At 41.6% G+C, this 13,670-nt stretch overlaps 1 pseudogene; it reads right to left on the bottom strand.

The window, feature by feature from the left end:
* Nucleotides 1–7,724: 7,724 nt before the first annotated feature.
* Nucleotides 7,725–13,670, bottom strand: part of LOC100606482 — a 44,559-nt pseudogene continuing 38,613 nt past the window's right edge.

Here is a 13,670-nt window from a genome sequence, read left to right as displayed (position 1 = left end):
TGAATGCAACCCTGGCCAACTTTGAGTACAACCTCCTTAAAGACCCTGAGCCACACAAACCCAGCTTAGCCTCTCCTGATGTCCTCATCCACAGAAACTAGGAGATAGATGGTTGCTGTTTTAAGCTACTCAGTTTTGGGAGTAATGTGCTCCACAGTAAGCAATAACTAATAAAATCACCCTGTATGTACTAGACAATGTTCCAGGCACTGAGGATGTAATGATGAACAGTACAGACACAGTCCATGCCCTCATGTGGCACTTACATTCTAATGGGGCTGACAGAATATAAACAAGTAAAGAAAGAAATAAAGCCAGGTAGCAATACATACTCTAAGAAATACAAAGCCAGCCCAGGCACAGTGGCTCACACCTGTAATCCCAGTGCTTTGGGAGGCCAAGACAGGCAGATCACTTGAGGTCAGAAGTTTGAGGCCAGCCTGGCCAACATGGTGAAACCTCATCTCTACTAAGATACAAAAATTAGCCGGCGGTGGTGGTGCACACCTATAATCCCGGCTACTCGGGAGGCTGAGGCAGGAGAATCGCTTGAACCTGGGAGGTAGAGGCTGCAGTGAGCCAAGATCATGCCACTGCACTCCAGCCTGGGCAACAGAGTGAGACTCACTCTCAAAAAAACAAAAAGAGAGAAAGAAAGAAATACAAAGCCAGATGGAGATATAGAGAGTTCCTAGGGATTGAAGAAGAGACGTGGTGGTGAGAGCGGAGTGAAGCATTTTTAGATAGGATGTACAAAGAGATAGCTCTAAGTAGAGACCTGAATGATATGAAGGAAGAATTATACCATTATGTAATGGAATAGTTTTTGTTTTTGTTGTGGTCATTGTTTTTTCAGGCAGATGAAATAAAAAATGTAAAGACTCAAAGGCAGAAAAGAACTTGACATATTCCAGGAGCAGCCAGAAAGCCAGTGTGGCTTGGGAGGAGGAACCAAAAAGCCGTATGCAATAGCATCTGTGAGTAGCCAGAGAGACCATATCCCTTCCCTTTCTGAACCCAGCCAAAGCCAACCATTGAAAAGGGAATAACACCCGTGTTCTTTACTGTGAGCCACAAAGCCTGTCTCTCTGACCTCATCCCCTACCATGCTACCCACTTCGGTTATTGAATTCTGGGCACACTGGCCTTTGGTTACCATTTATCACATCCAAAAATACCTTGTTAATTTTCTTACATACTTGTTTATTTTGTGTTTTCTTTTTTTATTTTAAATTTTTCATTTTTGTGGGTACATAGTAGGTGTATATATTCACGGAGTATACGTGATATTTCAATAGAGGCATGTGATGTGTAATAGTCACTTTGGGGTAAATAGAGTATACATACCCCAAGCATCTATCATTTATTTATGTTACAAACATTTCAATTATATTCCTTAATTATTTTTAAATGTACAATAAGTTGTTGTTCAGTATAGTCACCCTATTGTGTTATCAAATACCAGATTTTAGTCATTCTATCTATTTTCTTTTTAAAAAATCTAACTATGTTTTCATACCCATTAATATTCCCCTGCTCCCTGCCCCCACTCCCCTTCCTAGCCCGTGATAACCATCATTCTACTATTTCCATGAGTTCAGTTGTTTCAATTTTTAGTTCCCACAAATGAGTGAGAACATGTGAAGTTTGTTTTCTGTACCTAGCATATTTCACTTAACATAGTATCCTCCAGTTCTATCCATGTTGTTTCAAATGACAGGATCTCATTCTTTTTTATGGCTGTATAGTACTCCATTGTATATATGTATCACATTTCCTTTATCCATTCATCTATTAATGGATGCTTAGGTTAATTTTAAATCTTGACTATTGCAAATAGTGCTACAATAAACCATGGGAGTGCAGGTATCTCTTCAATATATTGATTTTCTTTTTTTTTTTTTGAAACAGAGTCTTGCTCTGTCGCCCAGGCTGGAGTGTAGTGGCGCAATCTCGGCTCACCGCAAGCTCCGCCTCCCGGGTTCACGCCATTCTCCTGCCTCAGCCTCTCCGACTAGCTGGGACTATAGGCACCCACCACCACGCCTGGCTAATTTTTTGTATTTTTTAGTAGAGACAGAGTTTCACCGTGGTCTCGATCTCCTGACCTTGTGATCCGCCCGCCTCGGCCTCCCAAAGTGCTGGGATTACAAGCGTGAGCCACCGCGCCCGGCCTTGATTTTCTTTCTTTTGGGGATATACCTAGCAGTGGGATTGTCAGATCATACGGTAGTTCTATTTTTATTTTTTTGAGAACCTCCATACTGTTCTCCATAGTGGCTGTACTAACTTCATGCTTGTTTATTTTGTCTCTTCCTATTACAGTGTAAGCTCCACCAGAGCAGCAGACTCTCATAAAACCTCGTGGGATGAATGAAAGGAGTGTCATCCCTTAAGACATTGGCAACAAAAGCATATCCTGACATATTCTACTACAAGTGCCTGCAGTAACCTATGCACAGAGGAGCAAATGAACTCCCACAGGAAGGTGGACAATCCCTGAGCCAGAGATAACTGGAACTCTGGCAGTTTGAGTGGACACTCAGTCACACACTCACACACTCACTCACAGTGTTATGCAATTCCAAAAATTATGTGTTTGGTTCCAGGCATTACATTTTTCCCCTCTAAGTCCAAAATAAAGATGGAAATGCATATATCTAACAGACTACGATGGCAGAATTACTTTTCTTAAAAGGATGTGTAATTTATTATACTATCAAATATCAGAATAAGACATTTAAGATTATGAGAAGCTTTCAGATAGAGCAAAATGCAAATCCTGTCATTTACTTCCTATGTGACCTACGCAAGCTACTTAATCTCTCTAAACTTCAGTCTCTTCATCTGTAACTAAGGAGATTCTAATACCTACTTACAATATAGTATTGTTGTAAAAATTCAATTAGATTCCAGAAAGTTCTCAGACAAACAAACAAACAAAATAAAAACGCTGAGTGTCAAATGATCACAGGAGTCAAATGAAAAAGCTCTCGGCCAGGCGCGGTGGCTCACGTCTGTAATCCCAGCACTTTGGGAGGCCAAGGCGGGTGGATCACGAGGTCAGGAGATCAAGACCATCCTGGCTAACATGGTGAAACCTCGTCTCTACTAAAAAAATACAAAAAAATTAGCCGGGCGTGGTGGCAGGCGCCTGTAGTCCCAGCTACTTGGGAGGTTGAGGCAGGAGAATGGCATGAACCTGGGAGGCAGAGATTGCAGTGAGCCGAGATCGTGCCACTGCACTCCAGCCTGGGCCACAGAGCGAGACTCTGTCTCAAAAAAAAAAAAAAAAAAAAGAGCTCCCAATGGCTAACCCTGGAACATTTTAAACAACAAAATAAATGAAATAGTATTGGACTATATAACTCAAAGTAAAAAATAAATATCCATAAGCCCATGGTGATATAAATAATAATTAAATAAGTAAATACATGGGGAAAAAGAGACAAATCTCCCATGCAGAAGAACTTTAAATAATTTATGTAGATACTCAGCTCTCAAAGAGAGAGACCATAACCCCTCAGTCTTTAAGTGTGGGCTACCCATAGTGACTTCCTTCCAAAGAATACAGTATCAAAACGAGGGTTGAGGGAAGAGTAACTTTATGGTGACGAGACCTAACAAATGCTACTTTAGCCAGGTGATCAAGTTCAACATCAACAGTGATGAATCATGTTGACACTATGTGATATGACGAAAGTGGCACTTTACCTCTGTGTTTTTCCTCCCTAAAACCTGTAACACCAGTCTAATCATGAGAAAAATATCCAATTAATTTCTTTATGCGTGTGTGTGTGTGTGTGTGTGTGTTGAAATGATCGAGTCTCACTCTGTCGCCGGGGCTGGAGTGCAGTGGCGCAATCTCGGCTCACTGCAAGCTCCACCTTCCGGGTTCACGCCATTCTCCTGCCTCAGCCTCTGGAGTAGCTGGGACTACAGGCGCCCGCCACCATGCCTGGCTAATTTTTTTGTATTTTTAGTAGAGATGGGGTTTCACCATGTTAGCTAGGATGGTCTCGATCTCCTGACCTCGTGATCCGCCTGCATCGGCCTCCCAAAATGCTGGGATTACAGGTGTGAGCCACTGTGCCCGGCCCCAGTTAATTTCAATAGAGGTGCATCCTACAAAATAATTGACCAGTACCCTTCAAACTTTCAAGGAAAAATAAGGAAATTCTGAAAAACTGTCTCAGCCAAGAAGAGCTTAAAAAAACATAACATTGGCCAGGCACGGTGGCTCACGCCTGTAATCCCAGCACTTTGGGAGGCCAAGGCAGGCAGATCACAAGGTCAGGAGATTGAGACCAGCTTGACCAACATGGTGAAACCCCATCTCTACTAAAAATACAAGAATTAGCTGGGCGTGGTGGTGGGCGCCTGTAATCACAGCTACTCAGGAGCCTGAGGCAGGAGATCAGTTGAATCGGGGAGACAGAGGTTGCAGTGAGCCGAGATCATGCCATTGCACTACAGCCTGGGCGACAGAGCGAGACTCTGTCTCAAAAAGATAAATAAATAAAAATATAAAATAAAAATAATATCATGTAACCTAATGATTATTAGATACCTGATGTTCCAGGGATGGGATACTGAAACAGAGAAAGACATTAGACAAAAACAGAGAAAGACATTAGACAAAAACAAAGGATATCTGAATAAACTGTGAACTTTAGTTATTAATAATATATCAGTATTGGCTCATTAATTGTGGCAAAGGTACTATGCTAATCCAAGATGTTAATAATAGGGGAAATTGTGGGGGTAGGGGTGGAGTCTATGAGAACTTTCAGTACTATGCTCTCAATTCTTCTGTATATTTAAAACTATTCTAAAAAAAAATGAAGTCATCCAGGTATGGTGTCTCACACCTGTAATCCTAGCACTTTGGGAGGCTGAGGCAGGTGGATCACCTGAGGTCAGGAGTTCAAGACCAGCCTGGCCAATGTAGTGAAACCCTATCTCTACTAAAAATACAAAAAAAAAAAAAAAATTAGCTGGGCGTGGTGGTGTGCACCTGTAATCCCAGCTACCCAGGAGGCTGAGGCAGGAGAATGGCTTAAACCCAGGAGGCGGAGGTTGCAGTGAGCGAGATCACACCACTGCACTCCAGCCTGGGTGACAAGCACGAAATTCTGTCTTTAAAAAAAAAAAAAAAAAAAGAAAGTCGATTTTCAAAAATGCAATTAGAAAATGTAGGGTAAAATAGATACAAAGTTCTTTTTTTTTTTTTTTTTTTGAGATAGACTCTAGCTTTGTTGCCCAGGCTGGAGTGCAGTGGCACAATCTCGGCTCACTGCAACCTCTGCCTCCCGGGTTCAAGTGATTCTCCTGCTTCAGCCTCCTGAGTAGCTGGGATTACAGGCACACACCACCACACCCAGCTAATTTTTGTATTTTTAATAGAGACGGGTTTTCACCATGTTGGCCAGACTGGTCTCAAACTCCTGACCTAGTGATCCACCCACCTCCCAAAGTGCTGGGATTACAGGCGTGTAGTTACCTGGCCAGATGTAGTCTTTTTTTTTTTTTTTTTTTTGAGACAGAGTCTTGCTCTGTTGCCCAGGCTGGAGTGCAGTGGCCCGCTCACTGCAACCTCTGCCTCCCAGGTTCAAGCGATTCTCCTGCCTCATTCTCCTGAGTAGCTGGGATTACAGGGGCCCGCCACTGTGCCCAGCTAATGTTTGTATTTTTAGTAGAGACAGGGTTCCACCATCTTGGCCAGGCTGGTCTCAAACTCCTGACCTATTGATCCACCTGCCTTGGCCTTCCAAAGTGCTGGGATTACAGGCATGAGCCACTGCACCCGGCCCAGATGTAAACTCTAAGCACAGCGTCTGTTATTTATCATGGATACTGTAATGTAGGTCATCTACTCTTAGAGATCATTAATAGTAAAATTGTTATTATTTTATGGGCCTGTAAGAAAGAAAAACTGCTGCCAATTAAACTATGACAAAATGCCTTAATACTGGTCCTGTGAGATGTATAAATCAGTCATGCCAACCTCCCATTGCTTTGAAACAACTTCATCACTTATGACTATCTTACTTTCTTCCATCTCATGAAGAATTTATTCATTCCTTTGTAGAAAAAAATTATGATGTTAGTTACTCCCTGAATGACAAATATGTGCTTCACTAAATATCAAGTGTATGCCCCACTGCTCTGTGTCTGTCCTGTCCTCATAAACAATAAATTTGTGTTTCAACAAAAAGTCATAATACCACTTTTTTTCTTTTTTTGAGATAGGGTTTCACTCTGTCACCCACACTGGAGTGCAGGGGCACGATCATAGCTCCTCACCGCAGTCTCAACTTCAAAGCCTCAAGGGATCCTACTGCCTCAGCCCCCTGAGTAGTTGGGACTACAGGTGTGTGCTAATTTTGGTATTTTTGGTGGAGACCAGGATTTCACCATGTTGCCCAGGCTGGTCTTGAACTCCTGGGCTCAAAGTGATCATGCCCATCTCAGCCACCCAAAGTGCTGGAATTACAGGCGTAAGCCACAGTGCCAAGCAACCATCTTCATCTGAACATTTTAAACAGCAATTAAACCCAACACCTGTAGTACTAACAATGCACATAACTGATTTAAGTGACACAAATTTGAACAATTATGATCAAGTTCACCTGTGCAAGGCAACGACAATTAGGTCACAAATGCTGCCTGGCAGATAGTAATTTTAACCTGTCATGCATTATAAAATATAAGTGACATCCTAATTTCAGAAATGTTGGCACCGCTGTGGCTCACGCCTGTATCCCAGCACTTCGGGAGGCGGAGGAGGGTGGATCATCTGAGGTCAGGAGTTCAAGACCAGCCTGCCAACATGGTGAAACCCTGTCTCTACTAAAAATACGAAAAGTAGCCAGGCATGGTGCCATGCACTTGGGAGGCTGAGGCAGGAGAATTGCTTGAATGCGGGAAGTGGAGGTTGCAGTGGGCCAAGATCATGCAATTGCACTTCAGCCTGGGCAATAAGAGAGAAACTCTGTCTCAAAAAACAACAACAACAACAACAAAAACTACTGGGCGTGGTGGTGTGCACCTGTAGTCCCAGCTACTCAGGAGGCTGAAGTGGGAAGATCACTTGAGCTGGGGAGGTGGAGGCTGCAGTGAGCTGAGATCCGGCAACTGTATTCAAGCCTGGGTGACAGAACAAGACCCTGTCTCAAAATAAATAAATAAAATAACTAAAAAGTCATTTCAGAAATGTTAAAATGTGGAAATGAAAAGTGTAACTGGCCAGGCACAGTGGCTCACGCCTGTACTCCCAGCACTCTAGGAGGCTGAAGTGGGCAGATCACTTGAGGTCAGGAGTTCGAGACCAGCCCAGCCAACATGGTAAAACCCTGTCTCTACTAGAAATACAAAAATTAGCTAGGTGTGGTGGTGCACACCTGTAATCCCAGCTACTTGGGAGGCTGAGGCACGAGAATTGCTTGAACCCAGGAGGCAAAGATTGCAGTGAGCCGAGATTACACCACTGTACTCCAACCTGGGCAACAGAGTGAGACTCCATCTCAAAAAAAAAAAAAAGAAAGAAAGAAAGAAATATGTACCTTAGAGGGTTTAGACAAGTGACTATGGTACAGCCATAAAATGGAATACATTGCAGCATTAAAACGAATAAGATAGACCTTTTCTTTTTAAAGTTTTTAGTTTATTAATCTTCTTGTGAAAAATCCACAACAGCCACAAATAACATCATTGCAGCACCTTTACTCCTTTGGCTTTTTGCCAGCACCAGCATTGGCCTTTGCAGTCCCCCTGACTGTCTTCATTCTGTTCTTGCGTTCCGTTCATTGCTTTCTTGAGGTCTTTTTCTTCTCATACAGGCCATGTCTTGCAAGTCAATGTTTGGGTTCATTTTTCTTTGCATAATCCAGGGAATCATAAATCATGCCAAAGCCAGTTGTCTTGCCACAGCCAAAATGAGCTCTGAATCCAAATACAAAGATGACATGCGGTATGGTCTTGTACATTTTGGCTAGTTTTCCCTGAATTTCTGTCTTAGGCACTGTTGCCTTCCCAGGGTGAAGGACATCAATGACCATTTGTTTCCTCTGAAGTAGTCGGTTGGACGTGAACTTTCTAGTGCGGATAGTTACCATGCCGTTCATGTTGGCAGTCTATCCTCAGAAAGCCAGAGAGGAAAAGAACAGATAGACCTATTTTTATTTACGTAGAAAGATACCTAAGACATGTTTAAAAATGTAAGTCACATATGATCAATTTCTGTAAAATAAAGACTAATAAATATACTAATGTTAATATATGCACAAAAACATATATGAATTTGTAAAAATAACATGTTTTGCTTACATAATCAGTAAAGAAAAAAGAATATAAGCAATCAGTAAATCTTTGAATAAATTTAATAATGTTCACTGGTAAAATTCTTCATTTAAAAAATGGTTTTAAGCAAAACAAATTAACTGGACCAGGACCAGTTCTAGGTGTTTTCCGATGCATTCTCTTAACTAACAACAATAACAAAAGCTGACTAACCACTTATTACAAGGAGTGGTTAAGGGAAATTCTGCATAGCATAAAATGTTGAGCTAGATCTCTAGGCCAAATTTATTTAGTACAGTTATGATATAAAGGGTGATAAGCAATTATTAAGTATCTAGGCCAGACTTGGTGGCTCATGCCTTTAATCCCAGCACTTTGGGAGGCTAAGGCGGGTGGATCACCTGAGGTCAGGAGTTCGAGACCAGCCTGACCAACATGGTGAAACCCTGTCTCTACTAAAAATACAAAAATTAGCCGGGCTTGCTGGCATGCACCCATAATCCCAGCTAGTCAGGAGGCCGAGGCACGAGAATCGCTTGAACCCGGGAGGCAAAGGTTGCAGTGAGCTGAAATTGCACCATTGCACTCCAGCCTGGGTGACAGAGAGAGACTCCATCTCAAAAAATAAAAAATAAAAAATAAGTATCTAAAAGACTGTACTAATTTGTAACCCATCTTAGGCCGGGCATGGTGGCTCATCCTTATAATCCCAGCACTTTGGGAGGCTGAGGTGGGTGGATCATCTGAGGTCAGGAGTTCAAGACCAGCCTGGCCAACATGGTGAAACCCCTGTCTCTACTAAAAATACAAAAATTTGCCAGGCATGGTGGTGCACTCCTGTAGTTCCAACTACTTGGGAGGCTGAGGCAGGAGAATCACTTGAACCCAGCAGGTGGAGGTTGCAGTGAGGTGTGATCGCACCACTGCAGTCCAGCCTGGGCAACAGAGCAAGACTCTGTCTCAAAAATAAATAAATAAATAAATAATGTGCAACCCATCTTAAAACACCATTTTAGGAAATACTATGCTGCTATAAAAATATACTAATTTGTTTTTGTTTTAGAGACAGAGTCTTGCTCTGTTGCCCAGCCTGGTGTAGTGGCACAATCTCGGCTCACTGCAGCCTACACTCCCAGGTTCTAACAATTCTTGGGCCTCAGCCTCCCGGCTAGCTGGGATTACAGTCACATACCACCACACCCGGCTAATTTTTTGTATTGTTTTGTTTTGTTTCGTTTTTTTGAGACAGAGTCTCGCTCTGTCACCCAGGCTGGAGTGCAGTGGCACAATCTCAGCTCACTGCAACCTCTGTCGCCTGGATTCAAGCAATTCTCCTGCCTCAGCCTCTCGAGTAGCTGGGATTATGGGTGTGTACCACCATGCCCGGCTATTTTGTACTTTTAGTAGAGACAGGGTTTCACCATGTTGGCCAGGCTGGTCTCAAACTCCTGACCTCAGGAGATTCATCCGCCTTGGCCTCCCACAGTACTGGGATTACAGGCATGAGCCACTGCACCCGGCCAGTTTTTTGTATTTTTAGTAAAGACAGGGTTTCACCATGTCGCCCAGGCTTGTCTCGAACTCCTAAACTCAGGCAATCCGCCCTCCTTGGTCTCCCAAAGTGCTAGGATTACAGGCATGAGCCACCTTGCCTGGCCAAAAATACACTAATCTAACTCAAGGATTTAGATAAATATGTACTATCCTTAAAGAATAGACAAATAGGTTCTATCCTATTTCCACTTAAGAAAAATAAGCTAATCAATGGCCAAAGGAGAGAAAATGTGCTTAGTAGAACCAGTTTTGTTCACTTTAGTTCAGTCTCTCTGTTGGTCCAAAATATTTAAAGAATGAATTGACTTTCATACTGATTCTGCACTAAAACCTCATCATATTACTTATACACAGACACACATAGGTGTCTATGTGCATGCAAACACATCCAACTTGCTTATTCCCACTGTTACACCAGTACTCATCTAGAGCTGATAAAACACCAAATTATATGGGCACCCATCTAAGCAAATTAGGAAGTGTTGCTTTTCCTGCATTTGCAAAACAAATCCAACATTTTAAAAACACAGCCTAACACAGTTTCAGCTTTTGCAATGAGGAAACAGATGACTAGCTTAAGGAAATCCTAGACCAGATATTTATAAGTTCCAAAGATATCACAGTTGTTGTGCTTCTTTTTAAAACAAGCCTTTTCTAAAGAAGAATTATGACTAATTAAGTATGAGTGCACGAGCATATGCAGGAAATTTGATAAAAATCCAACAAATTAGGGCATAGTCCAGGAAAATCTCTTGGGGGTTATGTTCCTTGCAAGTAGATAAACATCTTTCTTTCTAAAGGCTAATGTTCTTTAAAGAGTTCAAAACTGGCATCATAGGAAGATGGTGCCATTTTGTACGTGACATTTTTGCTATTCCTTTCTTGTCAAAATAGAAAAATATTCTGAAAAGTAAAGGAAATTAATTTGCAAACACTGAGTGTAGAGGAGAGTTTAATTTTTTTTTTTTTTTTTTTTTTTTTTTGAGATGCAGTTTCACTCTTGTTGCCCAGGCTGGAGTGCAATTACACAATTTCGGCTCACTGCAACCTCCACCTCCTGGGTTCAAGCGATTCTCCTGCCTCAGCCTCCCAAGCAGCTGGGATTACAGGCATGTGCCACCACGCCCAGCTAATTTTGTATTTTTAGTAGAGACAGTATTTCTCCACGTTGGTCAGGCTAGTGTCGAACCCCTGACCTCAGGTGATCTTCCCACCTCGGCCTCCCAAAGTGCTGGGATTACAGGTGTGAGCCACACCCCCCAACCCTGGTCTAATTTTTTTTTTTTTTTTTTTTTTTTTTTTTTAGAGAGGGTCTCACTCTGTGACTCAGACTGCAGTGTAGTGGCACAATCACAGCTCACTGCAGCCTCGACCTCCCAGGCTCAAGCAATTCTTCCACTTCAGCCATCTAAGCACCTAGGACCACCGGCATGCACTGTCATGCCCCACTCTGCTAATTTAAAAAAAAAAATTTTTTTTGTAGGTACGAGGGTCTTGCTACGTTACTCCAACTCCTGGGCTCAAGCTGTCCTCCCACCTTGGCCTTCCAAAATGCTGGGATTATAAGTGTGAGCCACGGCACTCGGGCCTTAAATTTTTTTTTTTAATCCTGAATCACAGGATCAAAAATAAACTAATTCTTTGGATATTATTTTGTTTGCTGCAACAAAAGCTTGCTTAAATATTCTGCAGACCGGGCATGGTGGCTCATGTCTATAATCCCAAGTACTTGGGAGGCTGAGGCAGGAGGATGGCTTGAGCCTAGGACATTGAGGCTACAGTGAGCCATGATCGTGCCACTGCATTCCAGCGACACAGCGAGACCCTGTCTAAAAACAAACAAACAAACAAAAAACAAAAAACTGCAGATCACAACTGCTGTAATGCAAACAAAAGTATCTATAGCTCAGTAGGGTTTAACTTCTTATCAAATGTTACAGAATAGTTCTATTTGCTCCTGAATACTGGGTTCCATTACAGCTTTGCATCTGTCTCTGGGAATTATGTTACAAAAGGCCCAGCTTTGCTTATGTATTACTTTGTTTTAATATTTTCCAGTTCTTAAATAACAAGCTGTTAAGGCCCACATTCAGGAAAAAGACAAATCACCGAAAATGACAAAGTATCAAGTAGAAGGGCTATGTAGTGAACAAATTAAAAGGATTATTTTATTTCATAGCACCATCACAATAAAAATCATAATATACCCTTTTTTCTTCATTTCTTCAAGAAAAAACTATATCCCTATAAATAATAATGTACTCTATTGTAAAAGAAGATATCGTATTAAATAAACTTCAACTGATAATCTTTACCTTAGAGCTACACAATTCCTACTTTCCCTTATACTATGAACATTCATAATAAGAAATTGAAATTTTCATATAGACAGATTTTAACTCACTTTTAACATGAATTTTTAAAGGTTAGGGACTCAGGCCAGGCATGGTGCTTCATGCCTGTAATTCTAGCACTTTGGGAATCTGAGGCAGGAGGATCATTTGAAGTCAGAAGTTTGAGACCAGCCTGGCCAACATGGTGAAACCCTGTCTGTATTAAAAATACAAAAAATTAGCTGGGTGTGGTGATGCATGCCTGTAATCCCAGCTACTCAGGAGGCTGAGGCAGAAGAATCACTTGAACCCAGGAGGTGGAAGTTGCAGTGAACTGAGATTGTGCACTCCAGCCTGGACAACAGAGCAAGACTCTGTCTCAAAAAAAAAAAAAAGTAAATAAATAAAAATAAAGATTAGGGACTCATACATAAAAGGCCAATTTCCTTTATATAAATATGTGCCTCCTATAAATCATTAAGAGACTGCCTTGATTCAAAAATGGACAAAACTATTAATATTTATACTGCAGACATGCTCATACATTTGTTAAATAATGTATATATAATTCTTTGTACCATTGTTTATAACAGCAAAAGATTATAAATAACCCAGAAATAAATTATGGCATATCCATACTATGGAATACTGTGCAGCCATAAAATAAAAATGAAGCAGCTTTCTATGTAGTAATATGGAACAACTACCAAGCTATATACTGAAGAAAGCAAGGTCTAAATGATGTGCATAATATGCTGCCATTAGTGTGGAAGGTAAAGATTTATGGATAATTGTAAACATAATCTGAAAATATAATATCTCTGAAAGAATATTTAAGTAACCAGTAACGGTGCTCTCTCCAGGAAATGAACTGGGTAAGAAAGCACCAGAGGAAGAAGGGATATTTACTTTTCACTGTGCTGTATATTCTTTTTAACCCTTTGAAGATATCACTAGGAGGATGTCATTTTAATTTCCCAAAGGATTGGTGGCACTGATTTGAGGATTGTGGAAGAGACTGTCAGCTACTATTCCTACTCAATCCTATTGAGTTACAAAGATGGGCTGTGGCAGCAGCCGAAGGCATAAAGATCAACCGGGCAGGTCTTCAAGAAACTGGTCTCCATTTCACCTTTGTAGAGCCCTTTGCAGAGCCTTTTTTTTTTTTTTTTTAAAGATATATATTTAGTGCTTTTTATTTCCTCAAAAAACTCCTAGTCTAGCCAGGCACAGTGGCTCACACCTGTAATCCCACCACTTTGGGAGGCCAAGGCAGGTGGATCACCTGAGGTCAGGAGCTTGAGGCCAGCCTGGCTAACATGGCAAAACCCCGTCTCCACTAAAAATACAAAAATTAGCCAAGTGCAGTGGTGCACACCTGTAGTCCCAGCTACTCAGGAGGCTGAGACAGGAGAATCGCTTGAATCCAGGAGGCAGAGGTTGCAGTGAGCCAAGATTGCACCACTGCACTCCAGCCTGGGT

Source organism: Nomascus leucogenys, chromosome 15 (assembly GCF_006542625.1).
Source record: "Nomascus leucogenys isolate Asia chromosome 15, Asia_NLE_v1, whole genome shotgun sequence".
Lineage (NCBI taxonomy): Eukaryota > Metazoa > Chordata > Mammalia > Primates > Hylobatidae > Nomascus > Nomascus leucogenys.
This window is presented reverse-complemented; position numbering and strand designations above follow the sequence as displayed.